Source organism: Mesoplodon mirus, assembly GCF_964341445.2.
Source record: "Mesoplodon mirus genome assembly, chromosome: 12".
NCBI classification, from domain to species: Eukaryota; Metazoa; Chordata; class Mammalia; order Artiodactyla; family Ziphiidae; genus Mesoplodon; species Mesoplodon mirus.
In genome coordinates this window covers 17,614,194-17,624,447 of record NC_138988.1, presented here as the reverse complement: position 1 = coordinate 17,624,447, position 10,254 = coordinate 17,614,194, and positions in this window count along the sequence as shown.

Below are 10,254 nucleotides of genomic sequence, written 5' to 3'. Positions count from 1 at the left end.
TCGGCTGGCTTCAGAATACAGTGTAGAAAGTCAGACTGCCCAGGGTCTCCCACCTTGCTACTGGGTGACACCTGGGAGCCCCTTTGTCCAAGGTCACTGAGAGTTCATCCTGAGGGGAGACCCAGCCAGGCTCTGTAAACGATGGCCTCGGCTTCAGTAGGCCCTCCTTGGTGGTTTTACATGTGCCGCCAAATGAGAAAGGCAGTTGTGCTCACAGAGAAGCATAGGTTTTTCACCTGCTTGTTAAGCTAAGAGGAGATCTACCTTTGTGTTCCTTGAGAAGGTAAGACTCTGGATCCCACAGTCAGAGATGGGACTCGTAAGATGCAAAGCGTGGCCTGTCAGGCAGTCTGATTCTATAGGAAGTTTTTTCCTATCCCAGGCCTTTTGTACTTGCAGTTCTAGTTGGCTAGGAACATTCTGGGCCACACTCTGCATGGCTGTCTCTTTCTCAAACTTCAGATCTCAGCTTAGGTGTTTAGAGTGGTCTTTTTCAGCTTAAAGTACAATAACCCAACTGAGTGTCCATTCAACATATTTTATAAAGCCCCTACTTTGTCCAGGAACTGTTCTAAGAATTAGGGATTAAAAACAACCAACCGAACAAAAAACTTCACAACCAAAACAGTCAAAATTCTGTTTATCTGCAGTGTTTCTCAAACTTCAGCATGCGTCGGGTCATCTGAAGGGCTTGAAAAAACAGACCGCGCGACCCCTGAGTGTCTGAATATGCTGGTCTGGGGTGGTGCTCGAGAATCTGCATTTCCAATAATATCCCAGGTGCTGCTGGTCCGGGGACTCCACTTTGAGAATCACTGGTTTAGTGGGTAATGCTCCTCTCAGACCAGTGCTTGTTTGCTTAACATGATTTGCAAGTCTTTTTCTTTCTTTGTTTACTTGTGCTTTTTTTTTTGCCTCCCCCCGCCAGAATGGGTACTCTGTGAGGGGGGGATCATCTCCGCCTTATCCGCAATGTAGCCCTGGTGCCAGCAGAGTGACCAGCACATAGTAGGTGCTCCGTAGCTACTTGAAGGACTGAGAAGGAGTGAAGGCCGGCAGGCCGCAAGGAAAAGCTCTCTTTGCTGTTCCTCCCTGTGTCTGCTCTTCATTTTGCCACTTCCACGCTCCATGAGAAATCTTGGCAGGTGGGACGGGTTAGCTTGTCATCCCCAGTGAAAACCTCAGGTGTTCGCTCAGATGACTGCAGTGAAAACAATTCTTTATGCCTCAAGGGGGTAAGACTGTAGAGCAGGCAAGTGAGAGAGATCAGGGAATGGTGGGTGTCCACACGTATGGGATGGGTGGTGGGAGGGAGGAGATTGCAGTCGGAGACCTCGTGACATTTAAGCATCCAGACTGTTTGAAAAAGAGCTCCCAGAATTTGGGCAGTGAGATAACTCGTGTTGAGAGTTATCTTCGTGCCTACTTTTTTTAGATTAGAGAGAAGTCTGTGCTATGAAATCTCCCCACAGAGGCAACAAGAGGCCAGGCTTCTTTATGCCTGGACACAGACCTGCCAGTTACAGAAGAGCCCTAAGTGTCTTTGTACCTCCCATCTGGCATCTTAAGGAGTTTTCTAAAAAGCATTTTGGTATTATTTGGCACCATTTGTAATTGATGAGTCCTGCGAGAGAAACCAAGTGTCTTAGTCCATTCTGTCTGCTGTAACGAAATACTATTGACTGGGTGGTTATAAACAGCAGAAATTTATTTCTAACAGTTCTGGAGGCTGGAAGTCCAAGATCAGGATGTCAGCAAGCTCAGGTTTTGGGGGGAAGGCCCTCTTCTGGTTTGCAGACAGCTGTCTTCTTGTTGTCTCCTTACATGGTGGAAGTGGGGAGGCCTCTCTGCAGGGCCTCTTTTATAAGGGCACTAATCCTGTTCATGAGGGCTCCGGCCTCCTGAGCTAACTACTTCCAGAGGCCCCACCTCCTAGTACGTCACCTTGGGGAATTAGGTCTCAACATAGGAATTTTGGGGGGCACAAATATGCAATTCTGTAGCACTAAGGTAGGCGTGGCCCATGCCCCGAGAAGTCCCTAGGCCCAGGAGACATAGGTATAATTTGTTTCCTGGGCACCCAAATTGTAAAAGCATTCTCAGCACAAATGAAGGGTCACCAGCTTCCTTTTGCTTTGGATCCATTCTACCTCAGATGAGATCCAACGTGGCATCTGGGAGGACATCCGCAAAAACTGTGGACCCCCTAGGACTGCAAATAAAATGTGGCACTTGTGTTCATTTTCTGATTGCGGGGGTGTGTGTGCAGCTCTCCTCAAAGCTGGTAACAATCTACACACCCAAGAAGCCAAAGGGAATTTGGTTTGAGATGTTAGAAGACATGAGTTATTTTTTTAGTTGTGATTATTTATATACATATGTATATACCTATATATGAATATATATCATAAAATTTGCCATTTTAATCATTTATAGGTGCACAATTCGGTGCATTAAGTACATTCACACTGTTGTGCAACTATCACCATTACCTGTTTCCGAATCTTTTTCATCACTCTAAACAGAAACTCTGTACCCATTAAGCAGTACTTCTGCATTTCTCTGCCCCCCAGCCGCTGGTAACCACTTAAGTTTCTGTCTCTATGAATTTGCCTCTTCTAGATATTTTATATAACTTGAGTGATACAATATCTGTCCCTTTTTGTCTGGCTTGTTTCACTTAATGTTTTAGGGGTTCATCCATGTTGTGATGTGTATCAGAACTTCATTGCTTTTTTTTTTTATAACTGAATAATATTCCACTGTATGTTTATACCACATTTTGTTTAGCTCTTGATGGATACTCATGTTGTTTCTGTCTTTTGGCTGTTGGCAATAATGCTACTATGAACATTAGTTTACAAATATCTTTTCGAGTCCCTGCTTTCAGTTCTTCTGGGTTTATGCCAGGAAGTGAAATGACTGGATCATACGGTAATTCTACATTTAATTTTTGAGAAACCACCAAACTGTTTTCCAGAGCCGCTGTAGCATTTTTACATTTTCACCAACAATGTACAAGGGTTCCAGTTTCTCTCCTCCTTTCCAACACTTGTTATTTTCTGTTTTTCTGATAGCAGCCCTCTTAGTTGATGTGAGGTAGTTTCTCGTTATGATTTTGATTTGTATTTCCCTAATGATTACTGATGTTGAGCATCGTTTCATGTGCATATTGGTCAGCTGTATATCTTCTGTGGAGAAGTGTCACCTGAAGTCCTTTGCCCATTTTTAAATTGGGTTATCTTTTTGTTGATGAGTTGGATTAAGGTGGGCCCCTATCCAACATGACTGGAGTTCTTTATGTATTATAGACAGTAACATTTATCACATAGATGATGTGCACATCCTTTCTCCCATTCTGTAGGTTGTCTTTTCACGTTCTTAATAATGTCCTTTGGTGTACAAAGTTTTAAGTTTTGACAAAGTCCAATTTGTCTATTTTTCTTTTGTTGTTCATGCATTTGGTATCATATCTGAGAATCCACTGCCAAGTCCAAGCTCATGAAGGTGACCTGAGGTTTTTTTGGACTAGGAGATCAAGTCAACATTTATCACATCTTTGCTTCAGATCGTACTGATACATAGCTTCTGTGAATCCCCTGAATGATATGCAAAATTTTCTGCTTTCTTTGGCACTTTACACGCGTCTCTTTGTTAAAAAATAAATAACACTGAAGCATTTTGGTATAATATGAGTTACTGGCTGATTGCTACGGAGTTTTGATTGCTCACATCTCCCAAGGCGTTACTTTGAGAGGCAGGTGTCCTGGCTTACCCTGTGGACCTTGAACATGCTCATTGAGTCTGGTAGTGGATCTATTACACTTGCAGGTCTTTTCTCTTTATATAGGATGAGGATTCACTGAGCTCTCGTGGGTTTTAAGAAACACAGTTAATATTTGGCCTTGTTACAAAATGTAAAACTACACACCAAAGTATATCCTTCCTTTGGAATTACACTTGATGCTAAATGAAGGAATGACTTCCAAGCCTGGCTTATAAATTGTGCTTGTTGCTCATAAGGAAAATGAGATCATGGTACATAAGGTAGGTATTAAAGAAGTGATTCTGGTAAGGAGGAGGGAAAAGCAAAAGGGTTAATGGAGTGGAAAATAGAAACAGGTCACATTCCTGGAAAGGCTGGGTCAACAAGAGCCAGAAGATTTAAAACTCAGCTAAAAATTGGTCATGTATGAGTCTCCCCGTGGAAGTACCGCTTAAAATGTTGGCTTGGAATCCAGCAAGCGGGCATGCCCATGTACTTAAGGAAGCAAAGTCCATACATACTGGCAACAGGGCTCAGGTCAGACTGAAGGGGGTTCTTAGAAGCTCATTTTTCCATCAGCCCCCAATACCCCTTGTCCCTAAGACTCAACTCAAAAACCAAATGGGCAGGTTTTGTTTGTTCATTCTGGGTAAATGTTAGGCATTTGCAAAGTCAACATTCCTTGCCTCAAACACCCTGCTTCTCAGAAAATGGAAAAGCCTTAAATCGTATGTAATTAGGATTTATTCAGCCCCTCTATGCTCCCAGTTCATTGGCACCGAGAAACTTCTTTCTGGAGGTGGATGGGCCTTTGGGACCTTGTGTCCTCTGCTTACGGCACTTTGGAGATCATTTATGAAGGCAGGAAGAGCTGATTGGGTGGCAGCAGGGGCTGGAAAGCCTCCATCTTTGACAGGAGTCATCGACATTAGTTTATACAGCAGGAGACCATTCAGGAGAGTGTTTCAGGAGCCTGCCTACTTAGAGAAGCTGTGTGGCCCTGAAACGAAATTTCCTTCTTCATTATGCATGTGATGAGACCATTTCATCAGATCAGGTACTTCTCCTCTGGATGGTGGTAAAAACTGGTAGGAAAAGCTTTAGCTGGAAAGGAAGGGAGGAGGAAACTCACTTTTTGTCTAAGCTCCTGGTCTGTGTGTGCATGACAGGTGATGGCAAATGGAGCCCTGGATGGAGAAACATGTTCTAGCCAGAAGCCAATTTGCACTTTGTAGAGGTGAATTGACTAAGCTTATTGAGCTTATCACCTGTCGTGGCATAGAAATGGGAAGCAACGTGGTTATAAACAGATTTATCCTTGGGCTGGAAAAAGGCAGAGGATGAAAAGGGTGGCAGGTTATCCAGACTCTTAACGACGAAATGTTGTGTGCCCCCAAAGTCATGTGTTGAAGCCCTAACCCTCAAATGTGATGGTATTTGGAGGTGGGACCATGGGGAGTTAATTAGTTTTAGATGAGGTCATGAGGGTGGGTCCCCCATGATGGGATTAGTGTCTGTGAAAGAAGAGAGAGAGACCAGAGCTCTCTCTCTCTCTGCCGTGTGAGGACCTAGCAAGAAGACAGCCATCTACAAGCCAGAAAGAGAGGGGTCACCACAACCCAGCCATACCGGCACCCTGACCTTAGACTTCCAGCCTCCAGACTGGAAGTGAGAAATAAATTGCTGTTGTTTAAGCCACTCAGCCTGTGGTATTTTGTTAGGGTAGCTTGAGCTAAGAAACAGTCAATTAGGTATGAACCTCTCCCAGAGTGAAAACCCATGAGCCCCTGTCATGGAGATGCTACTTCCCAGCCTAGTGATGAAGTGTGGGTACAAAGAAGTGGTCTCACTTTGCCCCTTAGCCTGTACAGCTCTTTCACTTTGAATGAGTTGCTTCCCTAAGTCTTCTTTGTTTTCTTATCTGCAAAACAAGGATAATAAACCCACCCATCTCACAGGCTATTTAAGGTTAAGCAAGTTAGTACATGTAAAACATTTAGTGTAGTTTTAGCACATATTAGGTGCTCCATAAGTGTTGGCCATATTGAACAGGGATTTATGGTCAAGTGTTTGGTTCTCTCCTGTCTCCCCACTCTTACTACATACCATTCTCTTTTCCAGTGCTTTATGAGCTCAAGCCACACTGGCTGTCTTTTTGGTTAGTTTTAAATAAACCATGTCTCTCCCACCACAGGGCCTTTGCACGTGCTGTTTGCGTTGCCTGGAATATCGCTTCTGTCTTTTCCTAGTTAACTCACATTCATCCACTGGCTCTCAGCTCAACCATGACTCTTGTGAGAGACCCTCCGTGAAATCCGTGGCACTAGCTCTCCTGTCCGTCGTCCCCTCTCCCGCTCTAACCTTGTTGACATTTTAAAAGTATTTGTGTGACAACTGGATTTTTATTTTCTTTCCCACTAGACTCACGCTCCATGAGAACTCATGGCCCTGAACACAGTGGGCACAAAAACTCCTGTCTGAACAAATCCATGCTGGCTTCTGACACAGTGCCTAGAGCACAGAGGTGATCATGATTCTTCAGAGCTAAAACTGCTAAATCAGACCCATAACGTCTGGACTGGCAGCTGAGGAGGAGGAATGAACGCACGAGTCAACGTAATCCTAATGTGTTTTCGAGAGACTCAGACATCTAGGGAGTTTCATTGGGCTTTTGACAAGAATCACTGCATTGGTAAGCAAGTTTAAGTTTGCAATAGCCCCAATTCAAGTAAGGATCATTAATTCCTCATTTCTCATTTTAAAAAGATGCTGAGTGCATGAGGTCAGCGTTCTGCCATTGAAAGGCAAAACCACGTTCATTATAGGCAAAGCACATGCCCCCACGGACGGTGCCCTTTTAGGATTAGTTGAAACTGGAAGCTAAAGGAAAATGGATCATGTAAGCAGAAAAACCCATCTGAATGAAACCCAAAGAACCACACTTTGTTTTCTAGCTGCTTTCGGGTATTCACATTTAATCAAAATTGAAGAGTACAGCGGTTGCCGTGAGAATTCTTGCATCTCATCTCCGTTTTAATGATTTCTTTTTAATTAGTTGATGCTCCGCAGAAATCCTAGTGTGCTTAAAACAACTGGGAAACAGAAATAAAAGTGGGAGTTGCAGTTGCTTCTGGCAGAATTGTGTTTGCTTCCTTGGTTCTGGGCAATCTTGCTAACAAGTGACCTGTAACCTACCGCTAAGGCTACAACTAGATAATTATTTGGTTAATTTTCATACTTTAGTTTACAATCCTAATGAGTTCTCCGACTCATTCCCTAGGCAATGTGTAGTCCTACGTCATCACATTTGTGGTTGTTGTTTTTGGAGTCTCCTGTTTTCATTTAGAAGATGAGAAGCTTCATTAGTGCCCCCAGTTCCTAGATTTTTATACATTGTCGTATGCTTTTGCCAGGAGTGTTAGGATATTTTGTCACTTAAAACTCAAAAGGGAACTGACTGAAATGCCTGCCACTTTGAAGCAGTTTCTTTCATTGTAATCATCACTAGGTTACAAAGAGTAGCATAACCCAAATGGACTTTAAGAGTCACTGCTTGAGAAGCCCGTGGGGGCAGAGTTGGGAAAGGTAAAGGGTTTGGCATCAGGCGGATGCAAATTCAAAGCACATCTCTACACTCATCTGGACCAGGTTCTTAGTCTGAATGTGAACTGGTGATAAGGCCATTTGCCTGGCAGAACTGCCCTATGGATTTGGTGAGATCGTGAGGTCCCGTGTTTTGCACACCCACGCCTGATGGTCTCTGTATTGGTGCTATCCAACAGAAATAAAATGTGAGTCACATCTGTGATTTACATGTTTCTAGTAGCCACCTTAAAAAGTAAAAAAGGTGAAATGAAGTATAATTATTTAATCCAAGATATGCAAAGTATTAACATTTCAACGTGCATAGAATTCTTGAAATAGTTGACGTCATCTCTTTTTGGAGCCCTAAGTCTTTGAAATCCATTTTCTCAGAACAGTTCAATTTAGACTAACCATACTTTAAGTGTTTAATAGCCAGCTGTGGCCAGTGGCTACTGTACTGGAAAGTGTAGCACTGGATGATAAATAAATTTTCATTTCTTTCCCTTTATATTTTAGGAATAAAGTTGTCATCCATCCAGTGGACTGGCTGTTATGGAGCCTCGGGACTCTTTCCTCGTCGTAGTTCAGAAATCTGTTTAATCATGGGAGAAACGACCGTTAGCACGACTGGAAGAGTACAGGTATCCGTGGTTTGTTGAATTTTAATTGCTTTAATATGGATCTAATGGGGGAAAATGTACTCCTTGATATTTAAAATGGTCATTGAAATCAAAGAGTGCTATAAAATGCACCTAAAAATAGTGTGAAAAATACAGAGCTATCAAATTCAGTTGGTCTAAACTTGAGATTTTCGTACCTTTAGAAGAGGTCCATGAATGGACTTTGGGGGCACAGAAAGCCTCCAAAATTACATGCAAATTTTTTTGTGTTGTGTATTATACGTATATTTTTCTGTGGGGAGAATCCATAGCTTCCATCACGTTCTTAAATGGGCCAAGGGAATGAAACAGTGTAAGCAGCTGTGGTGGTAGAAATCCCTGTTGGCTACAGGGGACATTCTGTTTACGTGGGAACTACGGTTTCATATCTGGGAGGGCAGAAGTTGTACGTCGTCTCTTGTCACCGTTAACCAGGAAAATCCCTCAACTCGCCCAGCAGCTTGGAAATGCCTGTGCTCGGAGGCACTTCAGGTCTCCTGGCTGATGTTCACTCCAGGGCATCCACTGGTGAGCTGTGTTTATATTTTGGTTGAGGGCACAGGACTGAATACGTTCCAGTTAACTGTGCACTTGACAGCGACCTTTCCCCTGTGGGAGTGGCCATAAGGGCTATGGGAACGGGTGTTGGGCTCTGAATTCAAATCCCAGTTTGTTCATTAAGCAGCCACATTTGTCTCCTTGAGTCTCCTGCTCATTGATCATTGATCAAATGATTTCTCAGGCCCCTTCTGACTCCTTTTAGGAGTTGATTGGCTAAATTCGGTTTGGGAAACCTCATATGATATTGCAGATTAGGACCAAGTGTATCTATATGAAAAAGTGATTGAAAAAATAAGTTGGAATTGAAGGGTCCGGAATTGGGATTAGAATGTATGTTACTTTTTATTTCCCTCCACTTTTTCACACGGGGCACAGGCTGACCCCTAAATCCAGAGGCACCTGGGGAGCCAGCCCTGATTAGAAACCCCTCAACTTCAGTCTGATGGTACAGAATTGTTTAGGTGGGAGCTCTTTGCTCTTGTGGCCACGTACACTCCTCTGGCCTTTAATGAGAACACACAAGGCAGGAAGGCTATTTCTCCAAAGAAACCCACGCACTTAGTCTTATACCCAACCTGTGTATGTCTTGCTGCAATTTGTAATTCATCTGACTGGTGTTGGTTCTCGGTGACACATTAACTAGCAAGAAAGGGTGTGAGGTTAAGAGAGCTGGAGATGGGGTGCTGCTCCTGGGAGCCAAGGATCCAATTCTGTTGGAAGTTGAACTTGGAGAGTATTGGAAAACCATGGTGCTAACAGTCCACCTTTTGCAAACACTAAGGTAGCAGGTGTAATTATCTTCGCGATGCCTGGTCTGGAAGAGGTTATGAACAGATATCTTAATAGTGAGGAATAAATATACTAGTGTCATATCTACGTTGTTTGTTCTAATGGAAGTATGACTACTAATGACTAGTCTTAAGATGTTGGCCGCAAGGGAGGAATATGGGTTTGAACAGGGTGTGTTGGAGGAATCTAAGTCTCAGATACCTAAACACCTGGCCACTTCAATCCAAATTTCAGTGAGAAAACCAGATGTCTGGCATCATGGCAAATGAAAATGATACCCTTCGTAATCCCAGTCATTCGTTCATTTGTGTATGTATGTATGTATGTATGTACGTATGTCTTTTTAGTAGACATTATAGCTGACATCTGTGTGAACACTATAATCGGGGAACAATTCGTAGTGAATTCAGTATTTGGGATTCTGTGGGTTGTTGCGGCATGAAAGATACCAGTTTTGAAGCCCACCCACTTTGGTGACCCTTGCTGTTCTATGCAAATATTGTGGTTTTTGCAGATGCATCTTAGAAATGGAAAGTTGGGCCTAGCTACTCAGAGATGTTACATATTACTGACAGGCAGTAAACCAAAGGGGTTTCGTTGTGAACACGAGCTTGGTTGATAAACTTGCTCAGTTATTCCAGTGTATAGCATCGTGGGCCAAGTTGAGGCTTTCTGCAAGACAGTCATTCGAATGCTAGATTCAACGGTGAGTTTGATTGCTTTTCTTTTTTCCTACCAAACAGACCTGTCTTTGGATTCCAGGCAGAATGAAGGTAGTGGATGATCTGAAACGCTCGAATTCTTCCGAGGCAGCAGGTAATACAATGAAGGAAAAAAAATACACCCTGCAAAAGGCTTTTATTTTATAAGCACCACTGCAAAATGAGGAATCAC